General features: G+C 44.4%; 1 protein-coding gene across 2 annotated transcripts in view; it reads right to left on the bottom strand.

Moving 5' to 3' along the window:
• The window catches only part of LOC147011621 (transcription regulator protein BACH2-like), an 81,661-nt gene that overhangs the window by 16,596 nt on the left and 42,662 nt on the right, over positions 1-22,403 (bottom strand). The window lies entirely within an intron of this gene.

The following is a 22,403-nucleotide window of genomic DNA, read 5'->3' as shown; positions in this document are numbered from 1 at the left end:
TATATTCGAAGAATTTAAATCAATAACGATAGCAAACCTCACCTCGCATTCCTCAGAAAACACGATGACTTAATACAATAGTGGAGTCCATAAATTATTTTATTGATAAACATTGCACTGATGGCAATGGTAAGGCTTTTCAGAAATTACAAAATAAGAGTTCAGGAAGGGACAAAACGACTTGTTTCTTTCTGTTTTGCCGATTTCACAACCACCGAGTTGTGGGATTTGAACCTGGGATCCCGTTATCATGAGTCATATTCAGTCAATAATGCAAAATACAGTTCAACCCAGAATTTGGCCCAAGTATTACTATTACCCATTTTGGTTAACTCATGAGGATCATTCAAAACGTTCTAGGAATGGGGGACTCGTTTGCTCCGTCGAGTCGAGTAATTTTCCTTGTCATATGCCCTTAGTTTCATTAATCTGACTTGTTGTTAGCTCTGCCACCGAAGGTGGGTGGAGGTTATGTTTTCACCCATTTGTCTGTTTGTGTATGCCTGGTGTTGGCTTAATGGTTAGGGTGGTGGGTTTGGGATCCCAGGATCCTGAGTTCAAAATCCCACTTGGCTGTTGAATTAATACCAGGTGGGGTTGACTGCGTCTGTCATCCTTCCGAAGTCGGTAAAATATGTGCCAGCTTGCTGATATCCTGTGTCGGAGTGGCGACCCGTCCAGGATTATGCCAAATAGCCAAGGAGTCTGCTTAAGCAGCACCAATGCTCTGCACAGAGTATGGTCCCAATGGATGGATGGCTGTTGAATTAATACCAGGTGGGGTTGACTCTGCCTGTCATCCTTCTGAGGTCAGCAAAATGAGTGCCAGCTAGTTGGTATCCTGTGTCGGAGTGGCGACCTGTCCAGGATTATGCTCAATAGCCAGGGAGACTGCTTAGGCAGCACCAACGCTCTGTACAGAGTATGGTCCTAATGGATGGATGGATGTCCAGAAACTTGGAGGACAGGTTGGGTGTGTGACAAGGATGAATAGATTCAATTTTGATGAAAATCCGGACACGGATACGAGAATTTTTTTTGAAGTAATTCTTCAATGATGAGCTATATCAGTGGAATACAAAACATAAACTGTTCAGCCTGGTGGAGGTATGTGCTCCACTGAGTGCCGTTCTGGTTTCAATGTGTAATCCAGAAGTCACAATCATGGATCGTACTAAGGCCTAAGTCACATTTGCTCTACGGCGAGGATACGGCGGCCGTACGCCCTCTGAATTGACAGAAACGTGCGGCGGCCGCAGAGTTTCTGAGGTGGCCTCAGGGTGGCCCTACGCCGTTTGGCAATCTCTTACAGGCCGTAGGGGTCGCCGTGGAATTATAACGCGGAGTTATAACTTTTTTCATTTCTACGTTGGCCGTAGCAATTCGACAAGCCGTAGTTGTGTTCCACATCGACCGTACGTAGGGCGTACGGTGGACTTGCGTTATTCGTGCGGCTGCCGTAGTCTCTTATCAATGAAAAATGAATTTTGCCCTAAAAACCGAAAACATTTTCAAAAACCGAACACAACGAAGCGTTCATGTTTGTTCACGTGTCTCCCCCACCTGTTTGAGCCGCATCTTCGCGCTTTGTTCATTCAGTTCATCGGTGGAAGTCCTCGTGAAAGCATCTCTCGTGTGTCGAGCGCTACTTTACCTTGTGTTTTCACCTTGATTTGTGCTGTTTTTTTTTTTTTTTTACTCATCTTGTGTTTTAATTAATAACAAAAAAGCAATCCGATCACGTGGTGTGACGGACTGCCGGACAAGGATTTAATTTCACAGAAAAACCGGTTGTAATTTGGAATATCCATGATTACCTCAGCTCGATGTGTTTGATGAAAGTGATTGTGGTTCTGGGGGCATCAAGTTTGATGAGCTGCCCTGGGGGCAGCGCTCGCAGAGTGCGCAAGCGATCAGAACCAAGGCCGGAGCTCGAGCCTGTGTGGACCTTTGGATGTGGTGATTGTACAAGTTTACATACAATAAACCACCACCGAAGGTCATTTACTCATCTTATTTTACCTTAAACATGGGGAAGTTCAGTTGAAAGTGTCTTGAAAGTGGGTTTTCTTGGGGTCCAGGAACAGATTAATTCACTCCATTATTTCTTATTGGGAAAATAGTTTGGGAATCGAACTTTTTGCAATCCGAACAGCCTCCTGGAACAAATTCAATTCGGATTCTGGGGGCACCACGTACTGGTATATTCCGAACTGTTATATTTTTATTTCAGTAAAAAAAGAACTGGTATATATACCCACTCGTTACCGTCCGTCTGGCTGCACGTTCGCCTTAGGGCCCCCCAGCGGTCGCCTTGCGGGCACCTTGAGGCTACCTTGCGTCTGCCTTGAAAATTCTATGGTCGCCGCAGGGATGCCCTAAGGTCACCGTGCGACATCAAATCAAAGACCGTACGGCACCCCCACGTTTTCGGTCTCCAGAATTTATAAATACGCCGTGCGGCTACCCGAAAAATAAAAACATATGTGACTGCTACATTGTGTGACCGTGGAAATACTGCGGCCGCAGTATAATTGCTAGTGGCCGTAGATTTTGGAGACCCCACGGCCGCCATGGCAAATGTGACAGGCCTAATCAGCATTGAGTTGTCATAAAATTTTCATGCAGACAAGGTGATGGCTCCGAAGAATTCCACGATTACATGGATTACACAGGTGCGGACCCATATTCTGCAGTAATCAAATGGCTGGCTGACTTTAACCGTGTGCTGATGACCCCTTGAAAGATGAGCCCAGGTCAGGATGGCCGACTGATGAGACCGACCCATGAAACTCAGATCTAGGGTCAAGGTGTTAATTACGAGGATCACCATGTTGAGGTCAACAAAATATGCACAAGACTTGGTAATCCTCAGGGCAGCATTTTCACCATCATCCATGAACACTTTACCAGGTACAAGGTGTCAGCAAAATTGATCCCACCAAACCTCATGGCTCATGATCAAGGGCATCGGCTTACATCAAGTAGTGAGCTCCTTGAGCTGCTCTTTGTAGATCCAGCTGACTTTATCATTAACATCTAACAACTACGGTTGTATTGAAACATGGCTTCACTACTGGCTCCCCAAAATTTCATCCTATGGATTCTTCAATAGTGGAATCCATTGGATGGAATCACAAGGTATCACCACCATCCAAAAAAATCATCACAGCCTCGATTTTCTGGAATGCAAACAAAAGCCTATTGATTGATTACATATCTGACTGACAAAACTGCAATCACAAAGAACAACCATGCTAGCCATGTGCAAATATTGTTGCAGGCCATCAGGACAAATGCAGAGGGATGTTGACCAAAGGTGTGCTCTTCCTTCATGCCAACACGTCCGCATTATGCTGACAACAAAGGTTAGTGTTGTGCGACCGTGGCTTCCAGCTTTGGGATCCTTCTCCCCCACCATTACCCACACAAAACGCAAGCCCCCCCTCTCTTGTGACAATCATCTGTTTTGACAATCGAAGTCTAACTTACGTGGCCACTAATGATGAATCAATCGAGATGCGGCTGAAGGAGCAATCTGAAAACATCCATTTTACTCGCAAAGACAGTTTGAAGGACTAAAATGCAACACTGTTTTGACCTTGGAAAGAAAACATTTGAATTGCAGGTAATGAAGCTTTGCTGTTGAAATCCCCTCAGTCATTTGCAAACATCTTAATATGGGTAATGCAAAGTAACAATGGACCATGTGATTGTCAATGGATGGTAGGCATTTTTAGATGGTCCTTCAACCCTCAACATGAGTTTAATCCCAAGGAGCCAAGTGCATGACAGTGAGAGCCTGTAAGTCGATTGGATGTCCACATTGATTATCAAGAGTCAAAAAATCTTTCGGATCTACCCACAGTGTGAAAACTGGAAAAGAACCGTCAACGAGCAGAACATTTAATTGGAGGTGTCTCAACCATGTGTTTTTTTTTCCTTTTCTTTACAGGAACGAGGCTTGTGGAAGAGCATGCTTGGTGTTGGCTTAATGGTTAAGGTGGCGGGCTTGGGATCCAAGGGTCCTGAGTTCAAATCCCGCTCAGCTGTTGAATTAATACCAGGTGGGGTTAACTCGGCCTGTCATCCTTCCGAGGTCGGCAAAATGAGTGCCAGCTTGCTGGTGTCCTGTGTCGGAGTGGCGACCCGTCCAGAATTGTTCCCAATAGCCAAGGAGACTGCTTAGGCAGCACCAACGCTCTGCACAGAGTATGGTCCCAATGGATGGAAGAGCAAGGTATAACTGACATGGGACAAACTTCAAGGAAATTGAGGAACAGGATAAGAGGAGAGGAAGGAGGGAAAGAAACACTAAAAATCGCAAGTAAGATGATTGAGTTAGGAAAAGTTAATGGGGGTAATAAACATCATGGGTCAGAATTGGGGATGGGAAGAAATGGTGATGCACTGCTTGATTGAAGTTCTGGAGGAAGGGTGAGACAGAACAGCTTCTGAAAGATGGTTCCACATACAGAAGTGAGGAATAAAAGAGGTGAGGTGTGCAGTCAGCATGATTTTTGGAAGTTTAACCAGGAGGGGGTGACTGGAAGAAGGCGTGCATCCTGGAGTTGTGGGAGGACTGCGAAAGCAGAAGGAGAAATATTAGACAAGGGGCGGCAGAAAACAGAGAGAACCACCTACATGCCTGTGATGTGAAAGCAGCAGACCTTGTGCTTCAGCCTCATCACCTGAGATCCTAATACATAAATGTGAATGTGAAAGCTTTACATTCCACAGAATCTAGGAAAGACGGATGTGATGTTGGAATGCCAGCCCATAGTGAAGAGCAATACCCCATTTAACTAAGGACAAAAGGCCATGTAGTCTATGAATAGCTCCGATTTACCAAGGAAAGACTTGGATTGATGAAGAATGCCCAGTCTGTGGCTGGTCTTTGGAGAGGCCAGCTGTGCTATGTGGTCGGCCCATGCAGTGGTTTGACGTCAAATCAATTTTACTCGGACAAGAACAAAAGGCAAATCCCATACAAAATATGACTCCCAGATTTTCTTCTTGTGCAAAATGGAGAACCACTTTATCCTATAACCCTCTTTCAAAATCATTCGGGCTAATCTCTCAATCATCAAATCCCAAATCGTTTTGGCCGGTTTGATGTTCCCATCTGAGCAGTTCGCACCTTATGCTGCAATCCTGTGTTCAAACAACATCTACTGCGTTGATCTGTCCGTCGTCGACCAATGTTTTTGCGAATTCATGTAAATGTGTCCCAATTTATTTGTCTTGCATGTGACAAGCTCCACAGTCAGAGTCAAAAACCCAGAATGGCACCGGTAGAGCAGGCACCTCTGCCAGGTTGAGGAGTTAACGTTTTGTATCCCATTGATAAGCCGGATCTACCCAACTCACCACCATTTTTTGTCAGAATCCATTCACAACTTCTCGAAATACTGCTTTTGGCGACATCTCTCAATGGTGAAGAATCACAAAATTTTTTTTTAAAAGTTCTCATATCATGATCTTGGTCCAGATCTTCATCAAAATTAAATATATTCATCCTTGTCACACACCCAACCTGTCCACAAAAGGTAACCTCCGTCCAACTTCGGTAATTGCACGAAATAAGATGCAGATGTCAAGTTCGATTAGATCTATGGTAAGAATAGGGTTGTACAGAGTAGATATGTGAAGTAAGTTTGGTGAGGATATGGTAAAGAAAGACATGATGGGCCAACTAGCCTCGTGCTTTGTTAATTTTACATGTGACACACACAGACACAGACACAACCTCTTTTACAAAAATCTGAATTTTTCTCCTCAACCACGGTGGCCCCTTCCTGCCTCTCACTTTGCTTTTTACTGATATAAACAAACTCTCTACCCTATTCCTGAAAACACTTCCTATTTTTTGTCTTGTACCTTGCACAGAAACTTCTAAGTTCCCAATCTGTTTTAGTTTGACTTCTTATTCATTCCTCAAAACCCTGTCTGAACATTGAAACACTTGCGGTTCGATGTGTTGTGTTTTGAATGGTTAATCAATGTGACCGTACTCAAACCTTGCAATTGGGTCACCGACACAATGCTGCAAAATACGCCAACACACGTCACTTGGAGGAGAGATTAAATTACATCAATTTATCCTGAATTTGTTTGTTTTCCGTACAACAAACCCAGCAGTGTTTGCCAAAATTTTTTTGTCCCGATGTTATGCTCTGCTGAATGCTATGTGTGTTTGTGTGTGTGTCACACACACACACACACACACACACACACACACACACACACACACACACACACACACACACACACACACACACACACACACACACACACACACACACACACACACACACAACAAAGGATGAGGCTATTTGGCCCATCATGTCTCATTGAACTTGACATCTGCATCTTATTTCATGTAATTATCGAATTCGGACAGAGGTTATGTTTTCACCCCTGTCTGGCTGGATGGCTGTCTGTCTGTGAGCAGGATAGCTCAAAAAGTTATTGATGGATTCAGACAAAACTGGGTGGACAGGTTGGGTGTCTGACAAGGATGAATCGATTCGATTTTGAGGAAGATCCAGATCCTGATATGAGAATTTTTTCTCTTTTTTAAAGTAATTCTTCACACAGATTGAGAACTTCAAGTTCCCAATCTGTTTTAGTTTTCCTTCTTCATTCCTCAAAACCCAGTGTGCACTTTGAAACACTGGCGGTTCGATGAGTCATTTATTGAAACATCGATCAAGGTTACCGTACTCAAACCTGCAATTGCAATTAAGTCACCGACAAAATGCTGCAAAATACCACAACACACGTTATTTGTATTGGAGATTCAATTACATCAATTGATCCTGAATTTGTTTTCCGGACTGCAAACACAGCAGGCAGGTCAGGTCAGGCCTGGGAGCATGCGTCGGAGCAGCACGTCGCTGCGTCCACTTTTCGCCGGTACTCCAGGGGCCGCCGTCTGGCTAACCCCCAGGCAGATGTCTGGCCCATTCCTATCTCCTTAAGATTCCAATCAACCTGATGCAACCACGAGACATGTTGTTGGCCCATTGGCCTCCTCCACTCACGAGGCTCCCTCGTTGAGAGAATATGGTGAGCAGGAACAGCGTCAGGAAAACGAGCCACATGTCCATACAGCCGCAGCTGACCCACACAGACTATGCAGGTAACAAATCTCATTTGAGTCTCTCTCAGCAACCGCACGTTGGACACAAAGTCCGACCAGTGATAGCCAAGGATTTTCCGAAGAGACCTTGTACCAAAGGAATTAAATCTCCATCCCAGATCCCTGGTCAGAGTCCAGGTCTCACATCCATAGAGCAAGACTGGGAACACCAAGGACCTGAAGACTTGGACTTTTGTCCTCTTGCACAGGCACAGGCAGAGCCACACCCCATGATCCAGTGAATCCATGACTCCCCAGCCCGACAAAGACGTCTACTGACCTCTGGCTCACAGACAGCAGAGACATGAATATCACTGCCAAGGTAAATGAATCTCTCCATGACCTCACCACAAAGAGGTACAGACAAGATAGCGCCATACAAGATGTCATGGAAAGCCTGGATCTTAATTTTGTCCCAGGAAACCCGTAATCCCAACGGCTCTGACTACTCATTCAGCACCTCAAGGGCCCCCAAAAGGTTATCCAGAGTCTCTGCAAAGATGACTGCATCATCTGTGAAATGAAGGTCAGAGATCATGACATTCCCAAAGATCATGACTTGATCTCTCCGACATCCTCCCCAGAATCCAGTCCATACAACCGCTGAAAAGTGTGGGAGCCATTACACACCCCCTGACGAACTCCAGTAACAACTGGAAATAAGTCAGAGATGCTATCACCACAACTCACAGCAATCTCAGTACCAGAGTATAGTTCAAACATCAGATCGATCAGTTTTACTGGCACCCCAAATTTGTTTTCCGGACCCCGAAGATCGATCAGTTTACGTCATTTGGAGGAGAGATTAAATTACATCATTTTATCATGAATTTGTTTTCCATACGACAAACCCAGCAGTGTTTGCCAAAATATTTTATTGTCCCGATGATATGCTCCGCTGAATGGTGTGTGTGTGTGTGTGTGTGTGTGTGTGTGTGTGTGTGTGTGTGTGTGTGTGTGTGTGTGTGTGTGTGTGTGTGTGTGTCACATGGTTACCATGCCCAAGGAGTGGCTGCATTTCCACCAGCCTTGAAGATGATGAATCCTACAGAGTGCATCCCCATTCACTGAATCAAATGCTTTGCAGAGATCAACATAGGCTGCAAGCAGCCCCTGCCGAAACTCTCGTCTGCGTTCGGTGAGGACCCGAAGGGCAAGGACACGGTCAATCGTTTACCTCTTTGGTATAAAGCCTGACTGCTCTGGGCGCTGCTGCTCAAGCAGATGGTGGCGAACCCTATCGAGAATTATCCGAGCAAAGACCTTGCGCGGCACTGCGAGCAGCGTCACCCCTCGGTAGTTGTTGCAGTCCTGGCGATCACCCTTCTCTTTCCAGAAAGGGACTACAAGGCCTCTTCCAGTCAGTTTGGATGATGCCTGTGTTCCAGGCAGAGCACAGAACTGCATGCAACGACACGAGTGCAGCATTTCCACCAGCCTTGAGAAGTTCAGCACGGAAGCTACAGATCCCAGGAGCTTTACACAATTTCAACCAGTTCACCGCAGCCTGTTTCCATAAACAAAGGTGGATCAGAGTTGATTGGAGGATCAGCAATCGGGATAGTAACACCCCTGACATCCAACTCAACAGCTGGTGGATCAGCCTGGTACAGCCGTTCAAAGTAACCGGCCCAGCGAGTCTTCACTTCAGACTCTGTCAAGAGCCCTCCACTTGAACTGCAGCCCACCAAGGGACGGTCTTGGAGGAACACAACGCGCGAATTCCCCTGTAAGAAGGACGAGAATGACCTGACCACATATGACACTCCACCTCTCACAGATTCCTCACACATAGGCCTCTTTGGCCAACCTCAGTGCACGTACAGTTTTACGCCTCAACTCCCTGAACCACTCAGCTATGCCATTAAGCCTGGCTCTACGACTCTAGTCAATGGTATCCAGTGTCCCCTGAGAGGAAAAATTCTTTTTTGCCCTCCGGTCTGTTCCAAGACATCCACCGGCAACTCTTGCAGGCACTCCACAACTCTTCAGGATTCCCCAAAGCACACAGACCCCCCCCCCAAATCCCCAATCATCCTGTTCACAAACTCTTCAGCTCCCCTCTCACCCTTGAGCTTACCATCATCCAGCCGAGGCTGGAATGGTACCATTCTCCCGGATTTAAGCTGCAACTTTAGAATAATGAAAATAAAGATTACAGGATACAAGGGGTAATTTTGGAGCGTGTCACACAGGAGAAGGATCTGGGGGTGGTAATAGATATGGGAGGTAAGCAGGCAGCACAGGCCAGGCAGCTATGGGTCGAGCAAATAGAGTTTTAGGTTGTATTCGGAGGGGTATCATTTATAAATCAAAAGAGGTGGTGTTAACATTGTACAGGAATTTAGTGAGGGCCACATCTATAATATTGTGTGCAGTTTTGGTCACCACAGTTCCGGAAGGACATCGATGCCATGGAGAGGGTTCAGCGCAGGGCTACGAGATTGATTCCAGGCCGAGCTACACTCAGCTATGAGGAGCGGTTTAAGGAGACAGGGTTTTATACACTAGAAAGGAGGTCGTTACGAGGTGATATGATAGACGTTTAAGATCATGAAAGGTATCGATAAAATAAGTGCAGATGAATTATTCAACAGAGTAGACAGTGATAGGACCAGGGGCCATTGCCTGAGAGTAAAGAAGAGGAGAGTTAAGATGGTAGCAAGGAAGGGGACTTTCACTCAGACAGTCGTTAATTCATGGAATGGCCTCCCTGGAAAGGTTGTAGCAGCAGAAACAGTAGATAAGTTTAAATTATAATTAGATAGGTACCTAGAAGTTATGGAGATGGAGGGGTGTGGGGATGTTGATCGGACTTTTAGGTAGTTTGAGCATTGATGGGTGATTGTGTACGGATGCTGTTGGTGGGGGTCTTGTCAAGGGGGGTTGTGTGCTTGATGTGTGTTTTTAACCAAGCCCATGCCCCCTCCCCTAAGGGGAAGAATTTTTTTTTTTACAAAAGCAAACAAAAAACCCCCCAATTATTTCATTAATTAAAAACTTTTTTTTTTGCATCTTCTTCCTTGGATCTTGTGTAGATGAATTAGTATGGTGTTCAGGCAGGCTTGATGGGCTGAATGGCCTCCACCTGTGCTAGATTTCCTTGTAACATCAGAGATGCAACAAGCCTGTGGTCGGTGTTGAGAAACAGAGCACTCCGGTAGACCCTGCGGTTCTGGATCATCCTCCAGTGACCATCAACGAGCACATGGTCAATCTTCTTTGCCGCACCACCATCGTTGAAATACCAACTCCAGCGATGAGCTTGTGGGTGCTGAAACCATGAACCAGCCACCCTCAGTCTATGATTTCTTGCAAAGTCAAGGAACTTAGTACTATTCAGGTTCACAGTTCCAGACCCATGGGGACCAACACATGTCTCATAATCATCCCTATCAGTTCCAGTCGATGTATTGAAATCCCCAAAGACTAGAAGTGTATCTCGTCTGGGGCACTGGTCAACCACAGACTCGAGTGTGGCGTACAATGCAACCTTGATGGTGAGATCACTCGCCTCAGTCGGAGCACATACAGAGACCAGGGAAACCACGCCCAAGGAGTGATGAATCCTTCGTCTCATAATACGCTCGTTGACCGGTGTTACCTCAATTCAGATTATTGGACACAGTGACAGCAACTCCTTGCGCATGGTAACCATCAGAGCGACCAGGCCAATAGTAGGTGTAGCCACCCGCCATGATCTTGCCACTATCCGGGTCTCCGAACCTCAGAGAGAGCTGCAATACTGATGTCCAAACGCTTGAACTCAGATGATAATAGAGACACGTGATGATCCTCTCTTCGGGATAGGACATTCCAGGTACCCACCTGAAGGGACCGACTCAGGTTAACCCAAGGAGACTGCCGTCTGGAGGACGTGAAAGTGAAAACATGTTATTAGAAATTTTTACAAATGTATTGAAGATTAAATGCAGACATATCTAATTTACATAACTATTCAGCCCACTGATTCAATACTTCGCAGAAGTACTTTTGGCAGTGATTACAGCTTCAATTCTACTTGGGTATGTCTGTATTAGCTTTGCACATCTGGATTTGGGGATTTTCTCCCTTTCTTCCTTGCAGATTCTTAATGGGTTTCAAGCCGGGGCTTTGGATGGGGCCACTCAAGGACTTTCACGTTCTTGTTCTGAAGCCATTCCAGTGTTGCTTTGGCTGGATGCTTGGGGTCATTGTCCTGTTGAAACGTAAATCTTCACCTCGGTCTAAGGTCTTTTGCACTCTGAAGCAGGTTCTCCTCAAGGATTTTCCTGTATTTGGTTCTATTCATTGTTCCCTCTACCCTTACAAGTCTCCCAGTCATTGCCGCTGAAAAGCATCCTCATAGCATGATGCCGCCACCACCATGCTTCATGGTAGGGATGGGGTTCGATGGGTGATGAGCTGTGCTTGGTTTCCGCCAGACAGAGCTTTGCATTCAGGCAAAAGAGTTCAATTTTCATCTCATCAGCCCACAGAATCTTTTGCCTCATGTTCTCAGAGCCTTTCACGTGCCTTTTTGCAAACTCCAGGTGTGCCGTCATGTGCCTTTTTCTCAGGAGTGTCTTCTGTCTGGCCACTCTCCCATAAAGCCTAGATTTGTGAAGTGCTGCTGAGACTGTTGGCCTTCTGACAGGTTCACCCATCTCAGCCAAGGAATTCGGTAGTTCTGTTAGACTGGTCATTGGGTTTTTGGTCACCTCCATGACCAAGGTCCTTCTTGTCCGGTTGCTCAGTTTGGTCGGATGGCCAGTTATAGGAAGAGTCTGGATAGTTCTTCTTTCTTTCCATTTCCTAATGATGGAGCTCACTCTGCTCTTATGAACTTTCAACACTCTAGAAATTGTTTTATACCCATCTCCAGATCTAGGCCTCCTCAAAATTATATCTCGGATTTCTATTGGACAGATCCTTGGACTTCATGGTCGAGTTTCTGCTCTGACATGCACTGTGAACTGTGGGACCTCATATAGTAAGGTGTGTTTCTTTCTAAATCATGTCCAATCAATTGAATTGACCGCAGCTGGACTCCAATCAAGTTGTAGAGACATCTCAAGGATGATGACCTTGCGATGAAGGATTCCATGACCCTGCTGATGATTGGAAGTACAGTGAGCTAATTGGGTTGTAATTAGGGAGATCCGTTTTTGCACCATTTTAATGTTTTGCTGTTATGTTGTCTGATTTCCAATTTCTCATGTGGATATAGGAGACCAGTCCTGAAGTGTTAAAAACAACAACAACAACAAAAAAACCCCGTGAATACATGAAGCGCGAATGTCGAAGCAGGTCACACTTTATGACCCACGAAAACACGGGGTCGGCAAATAGCGAATCCGCGAATAGTGGGGTCCGACAGTATATATATATATATATATATATATATATATATATATATATATATATATATATATATATATATATATATATATATATATATATATATATATATATATATATATATATATATATATATATATATATATATATATATATATATATATATATATATATATATATATATATATATTAAACCATTTTCAGTGGTTGCTGGAAGACAGGGCAGCATGGAGAAAATCCGTTACAAATAATATTTCAATATTTAAATAAGTTTGATTTAGTGGTAAGTGGGGTGGAGGTCATGGGTGGTGGACATTTTAAGATATGATGTGCATGATTTAATTATTATCATATAATGGAATGTGTGATAAGAGTCGGAAATACAGTAATGTGATAATACATTAAATCCTCGAGCGAGAAGAAGTTGAATAGTCGTGTTGCATTGATGGGTTGACTAACTGCCAGGTTGTATGGATGAGGTTGTGAGGTTGTGGATCGCCACAACTGAGGTTGTGGATCTATTGATGTAGGTAATCTGTTGATGTGGATCCGTGAACGAGGTTATGGACCCGCCGTTTGGAGAGGTTCTGGGCTGAAAGGATTGAAACCTCGAGGAAGAACGGTGCCCAGCTGATGATCCGTGTGGTCGGGAATGTTTTATGAATGTAATGTGTAATGTTTTATGAATAGTCAGTACTGTACAGTTAATAAAAGGTGTCAGGCGTGTGTGTGTGTGTGTGTGTGTGTGTGTGTGTGTGTGTGTGTGTGTGTGTGTGTGTGTGTGTGTGTGTGTGTGTGTGTGTGTGTGTGTGTGTGTGTGTGTGTAAACTACAATAATGCCATTTTGTTGCTGTACGGAGTCTCGCAAGCCGCCAATGCTTTGACAAGTTCTTGGACGCTATTAACAGGTTCTTGCCAGAAACCTGCAGCTCATTTGGCTCTGATGTCACAAGGAAATGGATTTCAAAAAGTAAGCGATTTGTCTTGGAGATGCATCCAAAAATTGCACTGTAGTCTTGATTTAAAAAGGCAAGACAAATTAGAACATAACGCTGCAAATACTTTCACAGAGCGCCAGGGGATACCTTCAACGACATACGGACAAAGTCGTGGAACTTGCACGTGGATCAAAGGTAGGGAAACAACCAAAGACAACGCTAAAGGCAGAAATTAAATTAATTATATTTTATAAGGTCAGTACCGTTTAGAGTCCGACAGGATGGTGCAGAGGCAGAGCACTTGTCCTCGTGCTGTCTGGTCTGTCAAGCTGAGTATAAACTGCCATCATGACACTTTGCAGGCAAGGAGTCACATCAATGAGTGTGTCCGTCAGATGGGATGGGAAGCGCGAATCCGCCTTCTCGCAATGGTCGGTGGACGTTAAAGATCCCATGGTCTTTCAGGAAGGTTCTATTGCTTGTAAAGTTCCGTTGGCAGGACTTACCAACACCTTGGATAGGTTGCGGTATCAATCCAACCCAATATTGTTGTGGTGGTAAATAAGTACCTTGCATCTACTTTATCGTTTTACATTGGGATTAAAAATCAATCAAAGCTGTTATTAATATTTTTTTCCAAATGAGCCACAATTTCAACGTAAACAATAGGAATCTTCAGCAAATCAAATGGTATTTTGTCCTCGCAAAAGTGTTATAAATGGGTTTTGACTCGATTATCTCGAGTCTGTACCGGTTGCTTGTCCTGCTGTACCTCTCACAAATAAGGGGTGGCGAGGGGAGAAGGCACAAAAGCACAAGGAGAGAGAGAGGGAGAGAGGGAGAGAGGGAGAGAGGGAGAGAGGGAGAGAGGGAGAGAGGGAGAGAGGGAGAGAGGGAGAGAGGGAGAGAGGGAGAGAGGGAGAGAGGGAGAGAGGGAGAGAGGGAGAGAGGGAGAGAGGGAGTAATAGAACAATTTGTTCGAGTTTTCTGAAGCCACTGTGACACCTTGGGGAATTCACCAGCTGAAAGCAATTTCCTATCATCCTCCCCCTCTGTCTCCTCCACCAACCCTCCTCCTCCTTGCTCTCCTTCTCCGTCCCCTGTCATTCCCCTCCCTTTCTCTTTCCCCTTTCCCTCTGTCTCTCTCCCCTCTCACCCTCTCTCATCCTGTGATTGTGCAAAGTGAATTGCTGTTCTGTCGGGCTTTTAACATTGGAAGGCTGTCATGTCATCGCTGGAATATTCGCGTCAACTACACACACGAATCGAGACTTTCTCCAGTTCCTCCTTCTTCATCCAGAAGAGGGAACCATACCAGTCATCGTTTCCCTTTGTTACCCCCATCTCACATCTATTTGTAATGTCTGCATGTCAGTGCGGTTAATTTCTGCTTTTGAAATTGGTATCATTCGCGGAACAGCTATTTTTCTCGGCTCCGGAGGAAAAAAAGCAGGACACCTTGTCGCACCGTACACGGTGTAACCTGTGCACAGAAAGTCCAAGGTTGGTTATCTTTCAAAACAGGTAGGAACAGGTGAGCGAATGTGGCACGGTCACTGTTCAGGTTAGCAAGGAATTTCTTCACTCTTCCATCAATCTCAGGCTCATAGCGGGAACTTGTACATAAATCAACATGCAGGACAAAGTAGACATCTGGTGTACTTTCATGTGGATTATAAGGACATTAAGCCAACATCAGGCATATTGTCTTCTATAAAGGTTGGGGTGGTGGGCTTGGGATCCTAGGATCCTGAGTTCAAATCCCACTCAGTTGTTGAATTAATACCAGGTGTGGTTGACTCTGCCTGTCATCCTTCCGAGGTCAGCAAAATGAGCGCCAGCTTGCTGGTATCCTGTGTCGGAATGGCGACCCGTCCAGTATTGTGCCCAATAGCCAAGGAGACTGCTTTGGCATCACCAACGCTCTGCACAGAGTATGGTCCCAATGGATGGATGGATAGTAGACAATGGATGAATAGATATAGATATCTTTGACGTATGGGATTTGAACCTGGGTTTCGAGCATCATGAGCGATCGCTTCATCTCATAATTATGAGATGCACAGTGTGCACTTGTTCTGACGTCGCCATGCATGACGATGCCCGCAACACTTGCACACAAAAATGGTGTGAACATATTGGATCGTCAATGCGGAGATTGCAATAGCATGTGTGTATCTGTAAATTGTTTTCTGCCCTGCTTTTTCGGTGTTATAATTCAACACTCACACTCGAGAAATCACTCAAAGAGGGGTATTCCCAACGATAAATAACTTTACAGCTACACGAGCCTGGCAGCCCGAGTGATGCCAACAATGCTGGGCTACACCTTCGACACAATGTGCACACAACTCGATTGTTACAGTTTAGTTGCTGTTTGTATTTAGAAAAAAACAAAAGATAAGAACAAGCTTGTGAATAAAGTGGGTAAAAAAGATAAGTCATTGTGGAATATTACCAGGAATCGCTGCCCTTACGACCACTTGCTTTAGAATGAGGGTCAAGTCAACTTGCAGCGAAGGATCGTTGTTGGGGAATGGATATTTAACCGAAGTCAATCTGCATCATTACCTCCGCCGCCGAAGGTGGACTGAGGTTATGTTTTCACACGCGTCTGTCTGTCTGTATGTCTCTGTGAGCATGATATCTCAAAAATGATGGCCAGATTCGGATGAAACTTTGTGGGTGAATTGGGAAGGCGACAAGAACAAGCTGATTCGATTTTGGTGAAGGTCCGGATTCAGATCAGGCCTATCAATGGGATACAAAACGTGAACCGTTCAGTCTGGCAGAGGTATGCACTCGACCGAATGTCGTTCGAGTTTGTTCCTGATGCAGCTCTGCAAATTTGGGTGGGAATCTAATTGGTTCATGGTGCTACGGCAACAACCTACCACTTGCGACAGACATCAGTAAATCTTTAACACCAACCAACTAATGCCAACAGACAAGTCACAGGGACCAACATCTCTACCTGTCAGAAGGAACGCTCGGTGCCCTTCATGTGATACACCAATCTCACAATGTATAATTGGGTCAGGAATTGAACTCAGACAAGACAGCTGAAAGTGGGCTACTTCTGCACGATCCTGGTGGATTGCAGAAAAGGATGAAACGTTGTTAGGTTTGGTTAACCAGATGGGTGATGTCGGCCTTCCAAAGTTTCCGCTTCTCGCAATGCCACGGAGCTTCAATCAGGACTAGTTAGATGCTTAAAATTTCCATGGTCTCCGTTATACATCTCTGAGATACAAACTGCTCAGCAGATGTGTCCATTATCATTCGCTCCGAAATAAATGATGTTATTAAATACAATTTTAAAAATCCTCAAATTGTGTCCGACTGAAGGTTGCTGTGGATTGGTTTATTGCTCAGTGTGAAGTTCGACAGGGGAGGGGGGGAGGGGGGGATAGCGTCAGACGAGTCCTTTCAATAATTGATGCATGTTGAAGTGAAATCAAAATGGTGATTAGAACCACCATTTACTTGAGCTGAAGGCTTCAGAAGCACAAGAGAAGTAAACAAATGAAAGCGTCAGTCACAGACAGACGAGTGAGACTTCTCGCTTGTACATGAACCTGGAGCCATCATTAAACCCTTTGAGTAAACGACAGTTTGGCCTAATTTCCGAGTTCATCGTTCACCTTCAGTGAGACCTCGTGTTGTGAAGACATAATGGGGAATCCTAGATGAGACTTTGGTAACATCGTACGATCGATCGATCGACAAACAAGAACAATACCCGGCAGTAATGTTCAATGTACTTGTGAGTACGTGTGAGAAACTTCAGTTTTCGATCGTACAATTGAACTGACATCTGAACGGCTCTTCGTCGACTCACATTGAAGAGATGTGCAAAATTCCAGCTTTGTATGAAGAAGCGTTTCAGCTGCTGAACGGACACGTCTGAGGAATCTTTTTTTTTTTTCTCTGGAGAAGCTCACGAATGAAAACCTGCCCCTGGATGGCCAAAAAAAAAAAAGAGAAAAATAATAAAAAGGTGACACACTGGCTGTCGTGTAACCACAACCACGGCCGCATGAGTGACTCCTTATTGACCAAACCATGATGGAATGGTGGGTAACCATGTGTCATCCTCCCCGACGCTTTCACTTGTGACAATACAAGCAACTAAAGAAATAAAAATCGACCTTTCGGGTTTTGCTGGTCCGGGCCATGGAGAAAGCGGTCACGGCAGGAAATGGCGTTAGATCGCCGCGGCTGAGGATTGACTCACTTCCCATTGAATCGGGTCGAAAACATGCACGCTTGAGTGAGGGATGGTGTGTGCTATATTTTTAGGAATGCAACATAGGAAGCGGAAAAATTGCGAGCAGCAAGAAGCAGCCGATATAGCCGAGTGTTCAGGGTGAAGTTCCACTTTAATTTTATCTTAAGACATCTTAAAGGCACCGAGGCTTAAGCAAGAGGTCAGGCTGCGTCCCTGGACACATCATTGGCCTTCTGCACTGTCTGGCATCCAACTCTATCCACCGATCCTTTCTGTGATGTCCATTACGGGACACCTTTACTCGTGGCTTCATCCATGAATGCATTCGCAGATAGCTCTCAATGTTACAGATAGCTGAACATCAGATCATGCTCACGTGCGCACGCACGCACGCACAATTTCCAACAGGTTGCTCTTTTCAAAATCTACCATAATTTGAAACACGAACAATATAATGGATATTATAGGTTTTTGAATTTTAACTGATTTGTATGACTCTGCCCGTATGTATGACTATGATAGTTGGTGATCCATCCAACCCCCGACCATTTTAATTTGTGAAAATGACCGACAGGATACCTTTCACACAACAAATCTCATAGTAGTGCGTGTTGTGTTGTTGTGAAGCTGCGTTTGACAAATCATGAAGATGGTTTAAAACCAAAGTAAAAGTCTCCTCCCTTCTCAGGGTGTGGAAGGTGGGGGGGGGGGTGGGGGGTGGTAGTGGTGAGAGGGGATGATTGCATTATTCTCCGAAGAAAAAAAAAATTGTTGTCATGACATTCTCAAGTCCAAGATACTTCCTTCGAGATATTGCGTGTGTATGTCAAACAAACAGTTTCCCAGTTTACTTCGCGCAGACATTATATACACTGTATCTATATGCTATACAAAATGCAAGTTGCATGATTGTATATAAATGGGGGTAAACATTATAACCACAGCACATATAATGCTGAATGATACCTCATTTAAGAGCTATTGGGTCCGGACAGTGCACCCAGAGGTCCAAAAATCTTCCATGTTCAAGCAATTTTGAGTTCGATGCATTTTTGTGGACAGTTTGTGCAAATTGGCGGTGTCTCAGCTCAGAGTTGCCAGTTCGCACACCCACCAGAAGTAAAAAATAATTTCACCACAAGCTATTCAGACATTTCCCTGCAAAGTTTAATTACCGTTTAATCGATTGACTTCACTGAGAAACCTGACTTGACCTGAACAGTTCGTGACTATGATGGCATGATGCTGACAAAGGACATTCCGAGCAAACTCCCAAAATATTCCACTCTATTGGGAACAAATTCCCTTACAATAGCCTGGTGGAACCGGGTTATCTGCGTGCGTGTGTGTGTGTGTGCGTGCGCGTGTGCGTGTGCGTGTGCGTATATATATATATATATATATATATATATATATATATATATATATATATATATATATATATATATATATAGTGTTTTTGTTTTTACAAGAAAGATAAGGGTACATCGAACTGGAAATCCCACCAAGACCTACCGTGCCAATTTTGTCTCAAACAGGCGAGAGCAGACAGAGCCTCAATCGACATTCATCAGCGAAACGAACGGCCTCCCCCACGCCAACATATACATACTTATATATATTTGTCTCCGAGGCCCTAGAAAACCCCTTTTCTCCCCAATTTGTAGAGAATTGCAGTTATTCCACATGTTACCCAAAGCCATCAACAGAATGGCAGCAGCTGCATATATATATATATATATATATCTATATCTCTCTCTCTCTCTCTCTCTCTCTCTCTCTCTCTCTCTCTCTCTCTCTCTCTCTCTCTCTCTCTCTCTCTCTCTCTCTCTCTCTCTCTCTCTCTCTCTCTCTCTCTCTCTCTCTCTCTCTCTCTCTCTCTCTCTCTCTCTCTCTCTCTCTCTCTCTCTCTCTCTCTCTCTCTCTCTCTCTCTCTCTCTCTCTCTCTCTCTCTCTCTCTCTCTCTCTCTCTCTCTCTCTGCCATCTTAGAAAGAATCAGATGCTGGGCCACACATGTGACATATCATTCACTCTTGGCAAGTCTCACATTCTCATCGTGGCTCCACAGAAGGGTCATCATCAGCCTGGTGTTGAATTAACGGTTAAGGTGGATTGGCTTAAGATCTCAGGGTCTTGAGTTTGAGCCCCCGTTGTGCCATTGAAATAACACTAGGTGGGTTTACTGAGCCTGTCATCCTTCCAAGGTTGGCAAAATGAGTACCAGCTTGCTGGTAACTGAGGCACTGCATCAGCGGTACAGCTGTGCTTCCAGAAAATGATGCAACGAGCAGCCATAGGCTGCATAGGAAACAAGAAGAAGGCTCATCGAGCAACCCTACATATTTACTTCCTTGATCAGCATCCAGAAGAATTTCAGTCCTTTGAACTTCTGGGCCTCACCATGGTTTAAAACTGGCTTACAAAGCCAACTGCAGACTATGCTTCATGGCAAGTCTTTCCTCAGAAAATCTGAGCTTCTGATAGTCTACAAAGACATTGTCTATCAGTAAGTGGAGTACTGCTCTTCCCTAAGGATCTACCTCCCCACTTGACATCTCACTCCTGGATGCTGCACAATCCAAAGCTCTCAAAATCACTGCATTGCCCAAAATGAATCAGAGGCACAGAGCCTGTTGCTGTCTCATCACAGACTGGTTGGTGGCCTCGGTTTTATACGAGCTCATGATCTTGCTCCTCCTGCTATTTTTCAGCTCTCCAACCCCTCGAGGATGCACATTCTCCTCGAGGATTACTCTCCTCGTTAATCTTCTGAAATTCAGGCTTACGACCCACCACAAATTCTTTGTTCCTCTTTTGTCCCACCTGTGCAACCACCCCTCTGAGTCAGTACAATCTCATTATTCCCTCTTGGGTTCCGAGGCAGCAGTGCACCACATTATCATATCATCTTCTATATTCCCCCTTAATATTTTCTAATCTGCTAAACCACCGCTCTTACCTGAAGATCATCATCTTCAAAATGCATGCACGAACACTGCCCCGAAAGGGTTGTTGTTAATTTTATGGAGAGGAGTTTATCTCCTCTAATCTTTTCCCGTTATATCATGCACCTGCTTGTTTGCGTCCGTTTGTTTCTCCACCACCATGCAGTCAGTATGCGACCGTCGTTGCACAACCATCACCTTGCTCTTCCATGAGCCTTGTGTGCCGGATAGATTGATAAATACAGAGATGCAAATCGGACACACGGCTTACGTTACAAATGTGTTGCACTTCTGGTGACACACAGGGTGGCAATTCATCAAAAATAAATAAATAAATAAATAAATAAATAAATAAAAAAATATATATATATATTCCGCGGCATCATCATGGCTTTGTGGTTTTATTGCACACGAAATCCACACAACAACAAAAGACGGGACCTAGAGGAAATAACGCCGTGTTGGCTAATAATTAGATTTTTCATGGAAAACTTTTGCTTTTTTGGGACCGTGACCTTTTTTCTTTCTAAATTTCTTACTCATTTTATTCTGAGTTTGTGCATTTATATTTAGAATCCTGGGTATTTTGATGAAACGGTGAGATAGGCGCTGTCACGGGGCAATGATCTGCTGAAGGATTGTAAAAAGTGGCAGACAATCCTCGGGCTTCATTTTCAGTTGTTAACCTTCACAAAAAATACCTGAACTCCTGTCAAGAGCACACCTTGAGACTTCCACAAATAATATAATTCTTAATCATGATTACAATAATAATAATGGTAATAGTAATAAAAAAAAACAAATCATGTAATCATACTTTTTTGTTTTCAGAGTCAAGGCTTTTGGAGGAGCTCGAACGCAGAATGGACCAGGACGTACAGAATGAAAACAGTGGAAAGAGGGGGGAGAGGGATGGGTCACATCAACCACAGGGTAGAGGGACAAAATAGAGAGAGAACTTGGAGGAATGAGGGACGTGCGGAAGAAAAATGGGGGAATACAGGAAGTGAACGAGACGGATATTTCTCAATCGTTTAAGAAAGTTACCTCTGCCGCCAAAGATTAGGTTTTCACGCCTGTCTGTGAGCAGGATATCTCAAAGAGTTATAGACGGATTCAGATGAAATTTGATGGACAGATTGGGTGTGTGGCGAGGATGAAATGATTCGATTTTGGTGAAGATCTGGATCCGGGCACCAGAATTTTTAAAGTGATTCTTCACCATTGAAAGATAGGGCCAAAAACGATATAAAACACGATATCGAAAGAATTTGTGGACGGATTCGGACTAGACCTGATGGATGAGTTGGGCAGGTGACAAGAACAAGCCGATTAGATTTTGGTTCAGGTCCGGATGCAGATCGGGCCTTTGAGTGAGATATAAGATGTAAACTGTTTAGTCTGACGGAGGTATGCCCTTTACCGAGTGTCTTTGTAGTTTTTACCTGTGATATCGTATCTCAATTGCCTCCAGAGTGATTGAGGTCTAATTGACCTGTTATTCACACACACACACACACACACACACACACACACACACACACACACACACACACACACACACACACACACACACACACACACACACACACACACACACACACACACACACACACCTTATTATGTATAATGGTAGAATTTGGCCTTGCCTTGCTGGTCAGTTGTACTAGTTGGTGATGCCTTCCGTTTTGGATCTGAAGATGGGTCCTATGTATATCCTTAATTTTCTTTGATATTTCAGCAACTCAGATTGACTTCATGATTGGCACTTGGCTTCCCAGGACTCAAAAACTTCACTTAATCA

This window comes from Eptatretus burgeri, chromosome 15 (genome assembly GCF_056783735.1).
Source record: "Eptatretus burgeri isolate ZD-2024b chromosome 15, Ebu_testis_v1, whole genome shotgun sequence".
In the NCBI taxonomy this organism is placed as follows: domain Eukaryota; kingdom Metazoa; phylum Chordata; class Myxini; order Myxiniformes; family Myxinidae; genus Eptatretus; species Eptatretus burgeri.
This window is presented reverse-complemented; position numbering and strand designations above follow the sequence as displayed.